Genomic DNA, 15,456 nt, shown 5'->3' with positions numbered 1-15,456 from the left:
AGATTCCCTGCATGGAACCAGTCCTCAGTGTACTACATGATGCAGGTTTGCTCCCTATGTGCTCCGACATATCAGATTGGAATAGTGAGCTAATTCTTCAGTTCTATTCAACTCTGCACATCTCGGGCAATGCTGATGACATCAACACTTGGGTGTTCGACTGGATGACCCAAAACACTCACTACAAGGCTCCAGCGTCTGAACTCCTCAGAGAACTGCCCGTACCAATTCCTTCAGAAGGGGCAGTGAACCTTTATGGTGAGCGTGAGCTGCCAAATGGAATGATGGAAGTCCTCATGAAGCCTTTGGCTGCAGGAAAACCCTCAAGAACCACATTCCTCGTCCATGAGCTCAAGTACACACCCCGGTCTGTCTACCGCATTCTCTGCAGTGTGCTAGCGCCAATAAAAGGCCATGATGATGACGAAGATGTCGTCGGCCTCATGAAGAATATCCTCTTCAACATCATTCACGGTATCCCCATGAATATCCATGATTTCTTCTTGAGGACTTTGGCTGACAATGCAATGTGCCCATATGATCACAAAATTTATGCACCATGGATTATGAGATTCCTCAGGACAAGGACTGGCATCAACTTTCACGCAGATTTCCAGAACCATGTTGGTTATATGCCTCCTATCCGGGTCAACAAGAAGACTTTCGAGCCCATTGAGGGAAAAGGAAAGTCTGTAATTGATGAAGGAAGCATGCCTCTTGATGGTCAATTTAAAGAGCCCGATGCATATTCCTCATGGGACGATACTGAGACTCGTCCGCCAAGCCCAGTTCCTCCTCGCATGCTAAACACCAGAGAACTTCTTCTCAGTCTTCATCAGAAGGTCGATCACAACCACAAATGGGTCAAACGCCAGTTTGGTGCCATTGTGAAAACCCTCACTGAGACACAGAACAGTGTGAAGCTTAATCATCACTATCTGCATGAGGTTTTTGATCGCACCTGGGCTACCCTTGCACATCTGAAGACCCAGACTGAGCTTGAAGAATTGAACTTTGAGCAAGACTTTGACTGGTCGTGGCCTCCCAAGAAGAAGTTCAGGCCCATTCCTGTGCCAGATCTTGAAGACAGCTCCTTCTCGTCCTTCCGCACCGCCGAATCGGATGAGGAACAACTTGACACCGCAACAGGCCCAAGGAAGAAGACTACACCCAAGAAGCGCCAAGGATCTTCATCAACTGCCAAGAAATGAAGTCTTCACGGGCGTTAGTCCTCAGTTTGTCCCTTTTTGTCACTTAATGACAAAGGGGGAGAAATTTGAGAGTTAGTCTTCAAACGGGATCTACTTTTGGGGCTTATGAACTATATTTAAGTTACAAACTCTTGGCTCTTCTGAAGTTTTTATGTAATGAGTTGTAACTTAAGCCCGATGGTACTCTGAAGCTTTTTGAACGTTTTTCTTCGCATGCTTATACCTCAAGTTTTAATGCACGCATGCTGGAATTCGTCAGATACCATTTGCCATCATGCATCCTCATTTTCTTCATATGATATGTTATATGTATGCATGATTTACAAGATTCAGGGGGAGATCTCCATGATATAAATCATCAATGTGCATATGCTATAAAAGCAAAATCCTCAAGGTATGCACATCTTCAGGGGGAGTCTCTGTGGATCTTGTTTTCAAATTCCTCAAATGAGTATTTACACTTCATATTTTTGATCCCTGTTGAAGACTTAACCTAATTATCATCAACCACCAAAAAGGGGGAGATTGTAAGTGCATCTAGTGCCCCTTAGTGATTTTGGTGGTTTGAAGACTTATAGGTTAAGTATCTAATGTGTTTATAAGTGTACGCAGGATCTATAAGTCATTGAGGAGTTTGAGATATTTGAAAAATATCGACCCCTAAAAATATATGTCTTCAGTTGAAGAAATTGGTCTGAAGCTGAAGAAATGAATCGCGAAGAATTTGCGATGAAACTGATATTCCTCATGAAGATATTGATATTGAGAAGATCGGTGGTTCCTAAAGAAAATCGTTCTGAAGAAATTGAAGCATGAAGATTTACGTTTTGTGTTTTACTTTCTTCGCATTTGATGAATAGGAACACCGTACTGTTAAAGGGGGTCAAAGTAACGCTATGGAATGAATTTCCTCATGATGCTCAACCCAAGCCAAATCCTACCAAAAGCCTCAAGTGAGGAATATGAATGACATGAGGACTCTCAGAGTTGAGAGTCCCGACCGTTTCGATAAGCCACGCCAAGTCACTGATCTTATCCACTCCAACGGTCATATTATTTAAGGGCATTAATGTCAAATCATGTCGGGATGCTCCCAGGCTATAAATAGCCGCCCCCACAACCACTAGCTGGTTGGCTGCTCCGTTAGAAACTGACACTTGTCATAAGAGCAACCCAAATTCCTCAGAGCTTTCGAGAGTAAATCATCAGTGAGGAAATACACCACCCATCGAAACCACAAACCAAACCTAGTGATTGAGCATCACTGAAGAAGTTGTTCCTGTGTGGGACTGAAGCCTTTTACCTTTGAGGACTGTGCATCCTCCAGACGGTTAGGCATCATGGTCTAGAGCAATCCAGCAGTCAATTGTGGATCGCCGGGTGACCGAGTTTGTGAGGGTTTGGAAGTCTGCCCTGAAGACTTACCACGAGTGTTGGGTGATGACTGTGTGTCCTTAGCTCATGGAGAATACGGTAGGGACTGTGTGTCCCGGGACTGGGTGTTCTTTGGTTTCAATACCAAGCCGCTCCAAATCAGATGTACAACTGTCACAACAGTTGGAACTGGGTCATCAACAACAGTCTTCACCAAGAATCGGGTTCTAATTCCTCAAATCTTTACATTCTCTGTATTATGTGTTGATGACATTCACTGTGATTGTTTGAAGAATTTGCTGAAGACTTTCTCTGAATTTCCTCAACCCCAAATTCTTCACTTGAGTTAATCATCATCTGTATTCTGCGTGCCTGCTTACTGTGCAATCTGTTTTCATAATCTTCACTCTGCAATACTGCTGTCTTGAATGATTGCACAACTGATCCTTAAGTGTTTCCGCTGTAAGTTAGTCATCAGTGAGGAATTTCCTCAAAAGGAATTTCCTCAGTGATGAAATTCTAAAAATCTCCTATTCACCCCCCCTCTAGTCGATATAACGCACTTTCACATATTTTTTAAGGTCGGACGCAAGCTCAAGTTTCTCTACTTTTCAAGGCTGGTCGCAACTTCAAGCTCCTCTAGGGGTAGCCGCAATTGTATATTGTTTAAGGTCGGTCGCAACTGCATGTTTCCCTAGGGTAGTCGTAATTGCAACTTTTTAAGACCGGTCGCAACTTCAAGCTTCTCTAGGGATAGCCGCAATTGCATATTTTTTAAGGCCGATCGCAACTGCAAGTTTTCCTAGGGTAGTCGTAATTGTAACTTTTCAAGGCTGGCTGCAACTTCAAGCTTCTCTAGGGGTAGCCGCAATTGCATATTTTTTAAGCTTGGTCGCAACTGCAAGTTTCCCTTAGGTAGTCGCAATTGCAAGCTTTTTGAAGTCCGGTCGCAACCTCAAGTTTCTCTAGGGTAATCGTAATTGCAACTTTTCAAGGCCGGTCGCAACTTCAAGCTTCTGTAAGGGTAGACGCAATTACATATTTTTTAAGGTCGGTCGCAAGCTCAAGTTTCTCTACTTTGCAAGGTCGGTCGCAACTTCAAGCTTCTCTAGGAATAGCCGCAATTGCATATTTTTTAAGGTCGATCGCAACTGCAAGTTTTCCTAGGGTAGTCGTAATTGCAACTTTTCAAGGCCGGCTGCAACTTCAAGCTTCTCTAGGGGTAGCCGTAATTGCATATTTTTTAAGGTTGGTCGCAACTGCAAGTTCCCTTAGGTAGTCGCAATTGCAAGCTTTTTGAAGTCCGGTCGCAACCTCAAGTTTCTCTTGGGTAAGCGCAATTGCAACTTTTTAAGGTCGATCACAACTGCAAATTTCTGGAGGATAGTCGCAATTGCAACTATTTTGAAAACGGGTCGCAACTACAAGTTTTTCTAGGGTCGCTGCAATTGAAAATTTTGAAGGCCAATCACAACTGTAAATTTCTTGAGGGGTAGTCGTAATTGCAACTTTTTCAAGGTCGGTCGCTGCATGTTTCTCTAGAAGTCTAGAGTAATTATTATTTCAAGTTTTTGAACGTTTTCACAATGCAAAATTCCCTAGGATAGTCGCAATTGCAAAAAGAATTGAAGACCGGTAGCATTTTTTTTACTTCTGTTCTTTTGTGTTTCATTTTCTTTATCCTTTTTCAAATTTTCCTTTTTAATAAATTATCACGCTTTTCAAATTTTCTTTAGTATTTTTTAAAATTTTCCTGCTTTCAAATGTTAGGGAATTCAAAAAATGTTTCCTTTTTTAAAAAATCTGTTCACCAGTTCACGAAATATTCATGTTTACAATTTTGTTTAAAATTCAAAAGAATCGGGGGAATTTCAAAAGATGTTAGCAAGTTTTTTTTTAAGTTTGTCAAGAAATATCTGAAAAGTGCTAAAGTTGTTCAATCTGACATGCTAGATAGTTCTTTAGTGTTTATGATGTATTTTTTGAAACAACGGCCATCAGTTGCAGTGGCTTGCAACATGCATCTAGTAGAGATGGATCGTGAGATCGAGATCCCATGGGGTCCTTATTTATTCACGATTTGTTTTGGCCCAAGCAAGTTGTGCAACAATTGTAACATACCATCACTTGGTCGTGCTGGTTCGAAGGAAAAAAAAGGGACAATTAAAAACGGATTGGGACTACTAAAACATGACATCAACTTACATCAGGTGAATGAGACTATAATATAACTCAGCTACATGAATAAAAGCGTTTTTGATACTACACTACTGTAAAAAAACGCTCTTACATTATGGAACAGAGGGAGTACTTGGTTTTATTTGGTTTCTTTTTGGTTTTTACATTTCTTTCATTTTCTTCTTTTATTATCATTGTAACATACCATCACTTGGCCGTGCTGGTTCGAAGGAAAAAGAAGGGACAATTAAAAACGGATTGGGACTACTAAAACATGACATCAATTTACATCACGTGAATGAGACCATAATATAACTCAGCTACATGAATAAAAGCGTTTTTGATACTACACTACTGTAAAAAAACGCTCTTATATTATGGAACAGAGGGAGTACTTGGTTTTATTTGGTTTCTTTTTGGTTTTTACATTTCTTTCATTTTCTTCTTTTATTATCATTTTAGTTTAATTTTATTTTATTTCCCTTCTTTCTATTATGATCTTTCATTTAAAGTAGTTTAAAATATAGCGGTAGCTTTAAATATAGAAAAAAGGTAGAACATGTCATGATATCTTTAGTGTAACCACTATGACAACTAAAACATCATGGAAACTATTGGTCAAAAAAGAATTCATCGATCATGGTCAAAATTCAAAAATTGCCATGATCTATAAACTAAATTTGCCATGATGAATTGCTAAAAATTGCCATGATCCATGCATTAAATTTGTCATGGTTAATTACTAAACATTAAAAACGGATTGGGACTACTAAAAACGGATTGGGACTACTAAACATTAAATTTGTCATGGTTAATTACTAAACAATTGTAACATACCATCACTTGGTCGTGCTGGTTCGAAGGAAAAAAAAGGGACAATTAAAAACGGATTGGGACTACTAAAACATGACATCAACTTACATCAGGTGAATGAGACTATAATATAACTCAGCTACATGAATAAAAGCGTTTTTGATACTACACTACTGTAAAAAAACGCTCTTACATTATGGAACAGAGGGAGTACTTGGTTTTATTTGGTTTCTTTTTGGTTTTTACATTTCTTTCATTTTCTTCTTTTATTATCATTGTAACATACCATCACTTGGCCGTGCTGGTTCGAAGGAAAAAGAAGGGACAATTAAAAACGGATTGGGACTACTAAAACATGACATCAATTTACATCACGTGAATGAGACCATAATATAACTCAGCTACATGAATAAAAGCGTTTTTGATACTACACTACTGTAAAAAAACGCTCTTATATTATGGAACAGAGGGAGTACTTGGTTTTATTTGGTTTCTTTTTGGTTTTTACATTTCTTTCATTTTCTTCTTTTATTATCATTTTAGTTTAATTTTATTTTATTTCCCTTCTTTCTATTATGATCTTTCATTTAAAGTAGTTTAAAATATAGCGGTAGCTTTAAATATAGAAAAAAGGTAGAACATGTCATGATATCTTTAGTGTAACCACTATGACAACTAAAACATCATGGAAACTATTGGTCAAAAAAGAATTCATCGATCATGGTCAAAATTCAAAAATTGCCATGATCTATAAACTAAATTTGCCATGATGAATTGCTAAAAATTGCCATGATCCATGCATTAAATTTGTCATGGTTAATTACTAAACATTACCATGGACAATTAACAAAAATTGCCATAAAAAGTAGTTGAAAAATATAATGATAGCTTTAAATCTAGAAGAAAAAATTGATAGAACATGTCATGACAACTGTAGTGTAAACACTATGGCAACTACTGTGTAACATGATGGCAACTTTTGCCTCCAATTTCTTTTTCATCGAAACATATCAACATGGTATCTAGTTTTGAAGATCTCGTCGAGAAGGATTTAATGGTGAAAACAGACTTTTAGTTGGATTTTCTAATTAGGAGATAAAACATTTTTAAGCCAAAACAAAAAAAATCCGGCGAGAGAGAAAAGGGCATGAGGACGAAGTGGTTAAATGTCCAAACACTAGCCCAGTCCTACCTGGCAAAGAATATCAGTTGCCAAGATTCGTGCAACAATAAACAGACGGTTATCCATGCGTGTAGGCGGTTTGCAAACGCCCACACGTGTGGGTGTTATCTTTTGGGTTAACTATTATTATAAAACACAATTCTATGTGTATTTCTCCTAAAAAAACTTGTTGAATATTTTCTTAAATACATGATGGATATTTTTTCATAAATGATGTACATTTTCCCTATGCAGAGTGATTTTTTTAAACGGTGAACATTCTTTAATTTGATTTTTTCATAAAGCGTTTTTGATACTATGCTACTGTAAAAAAACGCTTTTATATTACCGAACAGAGGGAGTACTTGGTTTTATTTGGTTTCTTTTTGGTTTTTACATTTCTTTCATTTTCTTTTTTTATTATCATTTTAGTTTAATTTTATTTTATTTCCCTTCTTTCTATTATGATCTTTCATTTAAAGTAGTTGAAAATATAGCGGTAGCTTTAAATATAGAAGAAAAAATAGGTAGAACATGTCATGATATCTTTAGTGTAACCACTATGACAACTAAAACACCATGGAAACTATTGGTCAAAAAAGAATTCATCGATCATGGTCAAAATTCAAAAATTGCCATGATCTATAAACTAAATTTGCCATGATGAATTGCTAAAAATTGCCATGATCCATGCATTAAATTTGTCGTGGTTAATTACTAAACATTACCATGGGCAATTAATAAAAAATTCCATAAAAAGTAGTTGAAAAATATAATGATAGCTTTAAATCTAGAAGAAAAAATTGATAGAACATGTCATGACAACTATAGTGTAAACTCTATGGCAACTACTATGTAACATGATGGCAACTTTTGCCCCCAAAAAAATTCATCGAAACATATCAACATGGTATCTAGTTTTGAAGATCTCGCCGAGAAGGATTTAATGGTGAAAACGGACTTTTAATTGGATTTTCTAATTAGGAGATAAAACATTTTTAAGCAAAACCCCCCAAAAAAATCCGACGAGAGAAAAAAGGGCATGCGGACGAAGTGGTTAAATGTCCAAACACCAGCCCAGTCCTACCTGGCAAAGAATATCAGTTGTCAAGATTCGTGCAACAACAAACATACGGTTATCCATGCGTGTAGGCGGTTTACAAACGCCCACACATGTGGGTGTTATCTTTTGGGTTAATTATTATGTATAAAACACAATTCTATGTGTATTTCTCCTAAAAAAACTTGTTGAATATTTTCTTAAATACACGATGAATATTTTTTCATAAATGATGTACATTTTCCCTATGCACAGTGATTTTTTTAAACGGTGAACATTCTTTAAACACATGCTGGGTTTTTAAACAAGGAGAAAGTTTTTAAAATGCATAGAAAAAAATATAAGTTTTCATCCATTTCTAAGTAATTGTTTCAATTTTTTATTATGCAGTTTTGTAAAAAGGTTCATGTTAACAAATAAGTGTTTACATTTGAAAAAGACTTATGTTTTTTCTAAAAAAAACAACCAGAAAAAACAACCAATTTGGACGAGTTGTTGGTATCTTTGCAACGTCATTCCGTGTGGAGCAGTGACATTCTACAAAGAAAAGGCATAGTGATTGTTTTATGCAAATGTTGCCTACCATGTGGTTGTTTTGGGCTTCTAGTGACATTCTGCAAAGGAAAGGCATAGTGATTATTTTATGCAAATGTTGCCTACCATGTAATTGTTTTGGGCTTTTAAGTCGAGAAAGAGTGTTAGCATATAATAATAATAACTATATATTAATGCTGTTAAGCAAGGGTGGCTTCCATGAGTTCCCAATTTAGCTAGCACATTCTCTTGTGTGGACATGTGGCTCTTGTTTTTGCTACTATTTTTCTGTGTTTGCTACTATTTTAATGCAGTACAAATAGATATTGATATATACACATATATACACTCATTCTATAAACGCGTGTCCGTATATCCTACACTTATGAAAATATATAACATACAAATCCAACACAATATTTTGAGATTGATAAATCATCACGAGCGTCTTTGTAGTCGACAAAAACGTCTTCTTCTACTAAACGAATATTGCCATAGAACTTGAAATAAATCCATTAAAATGTGAGCACCAATGCCAACGTAGATGCTCACACTAATTTTTTATTTTGTTTATTACTGGGTTTTTTCTATTTGTGTTAGCTACCTTTTTCACACGTAAATGCTTACATATACGCGCATATACTCATCCCTAAGAACACATGTACGCACATCCTGTAATTACGGAAACCTTCAAGATACTAACCCGATACAATATCTTGAGATTGGCGCTAATATCGTTAGCTACTAAGTTAGCGTTGATGCCATGTGTTTGAAGTAGTTTGGCGTGAGTGTATTTCGAACTAACACATGGTGGTTTTTGTTTGATTACTAGTAGATTTTTCGTTTGTGTCTGCTATTATTTTCAACATGATACAACGCAGGTGATCATATACATTCACTTCTATGAATGCACATCATACCCCTACAACGCTATGGAAAAGCCTGAAATAAATCAAAAAATGCAAGCAACAGTTCCAAGGCCATACAACACAGATGCTGATATACACACATCTCTATAAATGCACATAGATGTATATCCTATCCATATAACATTTTCAGTAGTACGAGGTGTACCATTATTTATTCATTCTACCTTCTACATAAAGTTAGGTTAATTATGATGCAATACATAACAACTTTTTTTGCATGATAACATACAATAAGCAAATCAAAGAGTATCTATTTAGACTCTTAGAATTATGCTTGAGATAATGCATCTTTAATTTTGTTGCTTATGCATGGTATTTATCACGAGAAAGGGTTATGAGGTGCAACAAATCTTACTCAAAATACCGTGTATTAAAAAAATAGTCAATGTAATGTAATACCAAAGGTTTCATTCATCTTTTAGTGTTTTGTGAACTAAAATTTATATGCATTACAAGAAAGAATAACATTGTTATTAATTCACTTTTCTGGTGTTTTTCCTTTTTCTGTATCTTGCTTCGATCACTAATACAAATTTTCATCTGTTGAAGGATGGGATATTATCTATAAAATGAGATCTATAAAATGTATACTAGAACAATTTTCCTTTGGTTCGAAGGAAGCTTCATTTCGTACAACTTTTGGTTGAACAAACTTTCACTATCATGGTAGGAACAACTTTGGCTGGAACATTTAAGATATATAGGTAAGTGACTATAACCATGAGTGAACTGTTTTTGGTATCTTTCGGTATTTATCTAAGTTATACATTACCAACTGTCAGCTCGCTTATTCATTGCTATTTTTTATTCTATAAAAAAAGGCACAACCACACGGACGCGCTCCATGACGGGCGCAGTGTGCCACTGTGCATCTGCCTGCTGGTTATCTACAGGGATGTAAAGTGTACCTCAATGGATATTCTCTCGCCTTTTTTTAGTTCGACTAAGTAAATACAATTGTAGAGAAAATTCAGAGCTAAGGAAGGTTATACGATTGCACCCGAGGATCACCAATTTGCATCTATAATTACCTACTTTTTTATTTGTTGCATATCTTAAGCATGCTTAAGTCATGGTTGGACTCGTGGTCTTCAACCGTGTAGTCATGTATTCATCACTTCCTTGTCTTTAGTGTGACTCTTTGTACAACCACAATAAGGGAATTTCATGTATTCAGTCAATATGCATCATCGGGCCTTCCAGGGGAGCTAATATATATGCTTCTTTCTATCATGATCTCAGAATTGTTTACAAATTTCGTATCATGATGTAGATCTATATCAGGATTTTGAATCTTTAGATCTGAGCTTTCTCAATGTCTGTGTTTGTCTAATTAAATGCATCCTTCTGTCTTAAATGGCCCATGACATAGTATAAAACCAACAATTACAACACAATGGAGCAACTGGACTAGAGACATACCAAAAGGTTTTCGCTAAACATGATGCACCTGAAAAATTGATTTTGCTAAATATTAGGCACCTGAAAAAACCATATATAAAGCATACTAGTTTTGTTAAGATTTTTGCTAAATTCCAGACACCTGATATATACATTGGTTTTGCTAAGATTTTTGAATCACTTAGTATGGATATATAAAATCAAATAAATAGGTTTTGCTAAACATCAGTCACCTGGAAAATAAAATCTTTGACTCACACACTTTAATGATTTGCGCCGAGTGTGAGATGGGGAGGTCGCGGCGAGCAGTGGACTCCATGGCGAGTGAGAGCCGTGAACTTGTAGGAGCTGACGATCATCAATGGCTAAGAGCGAGTCTAAAACTTGTCTGTTGCGGGTCGAGGGTGATGGGGCGTTGAAGATCGGAGGGTATGGTTTGGGCGACATCAAGCATGACAGTGGAGGGAGGTTGAAGGGAGGACGAGACAGATGCAGTCACACGTCGCTGGCCACTCGGAGTGGATAGGGAGTGGCAGATTAGGGTAAGAAAGAGGAAGATGATGATCTAATGGAGGTTGAAGAAAGGACGGGAGCTACCCGTTAGATTTTGATCCAACCATCCACGAATTCAACTCGCGTAAAAAACATCTTTTTGGGGGAAACGTTTAATGCTCCCTTCGTAAATCGACATGACCATTCGGACTGAAATCAATAAAATAAAATCTACCATTATTGATCCGAGATTGCAGTATTCGGTGCCACCATGACACGTGAATGGGCAATCTAGATGTAGTGAGGCACGCGTGGGACAAGAAGCAGCCTCTCCTTGCGGTGCACATCAAAACCGAATTCCTCCGTCATATCAACGCCGAGGGACCCCTCCGGCACCTCCCACTCAAAGTGGTAGATGAGGTTATCTAGAATGATCTCGAAAGTGATAGCGGCGAAGCTTACACCTGGGCACATCCTTCATCCAGATCCAAACGGCAAGAAACGAAAGTCGTTCCCCTGCAAGTCGCAACCGGCATCCATGGCTTCTTCCATGAACCTCTGAGGTACGAACTCCTCTGCGTCCTTCCAGCTGGTGGCGTCCCTGCCTATCGCCCACACGTTGATGATCACGTGCATCCCAGAGGGTACAGTGTGGTCATCTACGTTGCAGTCCGCCATAGAGAGGTGGGGTATCATGAGAGGCCCCGACAGGTGCAGACGTATCGTCTCTCTCATCACGGCCTTGAGGTAGGTCATGCTTACCAGGCCGTCCTCGGTGACCATCTATTTTCCCTTGGTCGCGCACCCCCTCACCTCAGCCTACAACTTGCCCATTGCATGTGGGTTTCGCATCAGCTCCACCATGGTGTAGTCGAGCGCTATGTACGTTGTGTCTGTCCTAGCTTCAAACATGTCCTACAAAGATTTGAGCAATTAGTTAGAGTAGTTCTTTGGGTGTAAAGCATGTGGAATTTTTTGCAAACTAATCAATGTAATTGGTACGTACATACCACTAGTATTGCCTTGATGTTGTCTCTGGTCAGGCCGTACTCCTGCTGAACCGAGAGCAACATGTCGATGAAGTCCTCCTCCTCGTCATCCTTCAGCATCTTGCTCAAGCGCGTGCTTGTCGATGAGGCCGTCCAGCAGGTCGTCCCATGTTCTCTTCAACTTCATGGCCTTGGCGGTCACCATGTCCAGCCTCGCCAAGATCGGGAAGTAGTCCGATAGGTTAAATCCCCCTAATAGCTTGCAGTGGATCTCCAATTGCTCCCAGTACATCTGGTTCCCGCCTGCCTCTCGGGGAGCCTGCCTAGTACGGCCTGGCACACCACGTCATTGACGAAGTGGATGAAGATCTCACTCACGTCCACTGTTGTGTAGCCTGGCCCGGAACAGCCGCACCTCCTTCTCGCGGGCGACGCGATTGGAGCAGACCTTCCTGGTGGCTAGGAGGTGGGTGGTGACGAGCTTCTTGGTCTGCTGCCAGTAGTCGTCGTAGGGGGCCAAGGCCATGTTGGTGGAGCCATTGGAGACGATGTCTCCCACGGTGGAGTGCGGCCGGGATGCGAACAGGTGGTCATACGTGCGCATGACGACCTTGGCAGCGTGAGGGGATGACACCACGAGCGTGGGGATGGCGTGGGACAAGAAGCATCCTTTCCTTGCAGTGCACATCAAAACCGAATTCCTGTGTCATATCAACACCGAGGGACCCCTCTGGAAGCTATGAGCCAAATGCTAGATGACGTTGGCTAGAATGATCTCGAAAGTGATGGCAACAGAGCTTGCACCTGGGCACATCCTTTGCTCAGACCCAAATGGAAAGAAACAAAAGTCATTCCCCTGCAAGTCGCTAGTGGAGTCCATGGCTTCCTCCATGAACCTCTCGGGCATGAACTCCTGTATGTCCTTCCAGCTAGCAGCGTCCCTGCCTATCACCCACACGTTGATGATCACACATGTCCCACAGGGTAGGGTGTGGCCCTCTACGTTCCAGTCCGACATAGAGAGGCGCGGCATCATGAGAGTCCCCGGCGGGTTGAAAGGATCACGATGATGCCTAGAGGGGGGTGAATAGGCTATTTAAAAACTTCTTCGGATTTGGCTTAAGCCTAATGCGGAAATAAACTAAGAGGATACTTTTCAAGCACAAATCCTAAATGCAATAGGCACCGCAACATGTACCAACAACATGATCTACCAAGATGGACACAACACGGTCACTAACAAGCACAAGTAAGTTACACAAACTTACTTGAGCTATATCACACGACAAGTAGGTGAACGACACAAGATACTAGATCACACTATAGCACACGATATATCAAAAGCTGCAAGTGTGAACGTGTGGATATAGAGGGTATGCTTGAACGATTAATATTGTACAAAGAAATAGCCAACACAATATAATGAGCACAAACAATATGCAATGTATGTATGCTCAAGTAACACAAGTAAGCCACAAGTAAGGACTTAGGGTTAAGGATAACCAAGGTCACTGAGACAAAGATGTATCCCGATGTTCACTTCCTTGGAGGGAAGCTAGTCACCGTTAGAGAGGTGGATGTTACCACGAAGGCACACCAATGCCATGAAGGCTCACCCTATTCTCCCTTTGAGATAACACCACGAAGGCGTTTCTCAACCACTAGTGGTAAGCCTTTGAGGTGACTTCCAAACCCTCACGAACTTTTCCGGGGGTAATCACACGGATTGATTCCTCTCCGAAGAACTCCTACCGCCTAGGAGTCTCCAACCTCCAAGGGTAACAAGATCACGGGGAATGCTCAAAACTTGCTCAAATCTCAAATAGCTTGGGTTGAGAGGAGGAGAGGGAGACGATCTATCTTTTGATTGGAACAACTCTCAAAGGGGCTCACAAATGCTCTTGGGATCTAAGATTTGGTGTGAGCAAATGTGTGTGAGGTAGAAATGTGTTCTTATGAGGATATGGATGTGTTGGGCCCCCTCTCACGAAGTGGGAGGGGGGTATTTATAGTGGAGAGGGGAAAGTGACCGTTGGGGTCACTTAAGTCTGACAGTGGTCGGATGTCCGGAAGTTCTCAGATGTCCGGACGCCCACAAGGGGTCGGATGTCCGACAGGGGTCGATCGTCCGAGGGATGTATATATATCAGGAACCACTGTATAGATATCAGGAATCACTGTATAGATGAACAGGGACCGGACAACCGAAGAGAAGGTGGGATGTCCGAGAGTTCAGCACTGTTCAAGGGCACCGGATTCCGGAAGTGGTCGGACGTCCGGCCCTCGGACGACAGGGGGAGGCCGGAAGTCCGAGTTATATGACTCTGGATTTCTCTGGTGCAAGGTTCCGGTTTTCCGAAGTGGTCGGGCGTCCGACCCTCGGACGTCCGGAGGGAGCCGGATGTCCGAGACTTTGGCTCTGGTATAAGGTTCCGGATTTCCGAAGTGGTCTGGCGTCCGGCCCTCGGACGTCCGGAGGAAGCCGGATGTCCGAGGCATTGGTTCTATTTTTGAGATCAAAGCAGAGCAGTGGAGATGTGGTATGAGCAGAAAAGTAGAGATGTAGTTTGAGAAAGTTCATCGCAAAACCTGTGATCCCCTCTTAATAGTGCGGGATCCCTAAAGACTCAAGAATCATAAAAGGGTACTGATGATCCATACTTGAGTGTATATTTTTATTCGCTGATCATCTCTCGCACCACTAACGTCAAAGGAACTGATACCTTTGAGTTAGCCCTTTCACTTGAGCTTGATGTTGTTGTTCCTTCTTGGCTCAAGTTGAAAGCAAGACACGATGAAGTCTTCAAGTAGCTCTCCCATACACAATGTGGAAAGCCTAGCTTATGTATTCATCTTCATTTGTCCACCATGTGAACATCCACAAGAATCAAGCATGTAGTGCTCAGGAATGCTTATCTTGAACTTGTCCTTGTTAGCACATGAGCTTGTCCTTATCAACACATGATCATTAACAACAGCTTAAAGGGGATTAGTGATTAGTTATCTATATGTGTGTTGTCAGCAACACCAAAACACGATTAAGGGCATGACTGCACTTTCAATCTCCCCCTTTTTGGTAGTTGATGACAACATACATATAGCTCTCAAAAAGAGTAATAAACATGTGTGGCTTAGGAGAGATTTGTTACGATGCTTATGAAGCCCCCCCTGATTATATGCATAGTAAAATAGGTAAGTACGGGAGCTCCCCCTTAATGCATGCTTTGAAGATAATAGCATGATATAACATTACACCATAATAGTTCAACAATACATAGCATATCATATGAATCAATAGTTCATAGCATATCAT

At 40.1% G+C, this 15,456-nt stretch overlaps 1 pseudogene; it reads right to left on the bottom strand.

The window, feature by feature from the left end:
• Window positions 1-11,445: 11,445 nt before the first annotated feature.
• Window positions 11,446-12,941, bottom strand: LOC123446811 (annotated as a pseudogene).
• Window positions 12,942-15,456: the final 2,515 nt, after the last annotated feature.

The sequence above is a fragment of the Hordeum vulgare genome, chromosome 4H (genome assembly GCF_904849725.1).
Source record: "Hordeum vulgare subsp. vulgare chromosome 4H, MorexV3_pseudomolecules_assembly, whole genome shotgun sequence".
Lineage (NCBI taxonomy): Eukaryota > Viridiplantae > Streptophyta > Magnoliopsida > Poales > Poaceae > Hordeum > Hordeum vulgare.
Note: the sequence above shows the minus strand (reverse complement) of the source record. Positions and strands in the feature narration are given on the sequence as shown.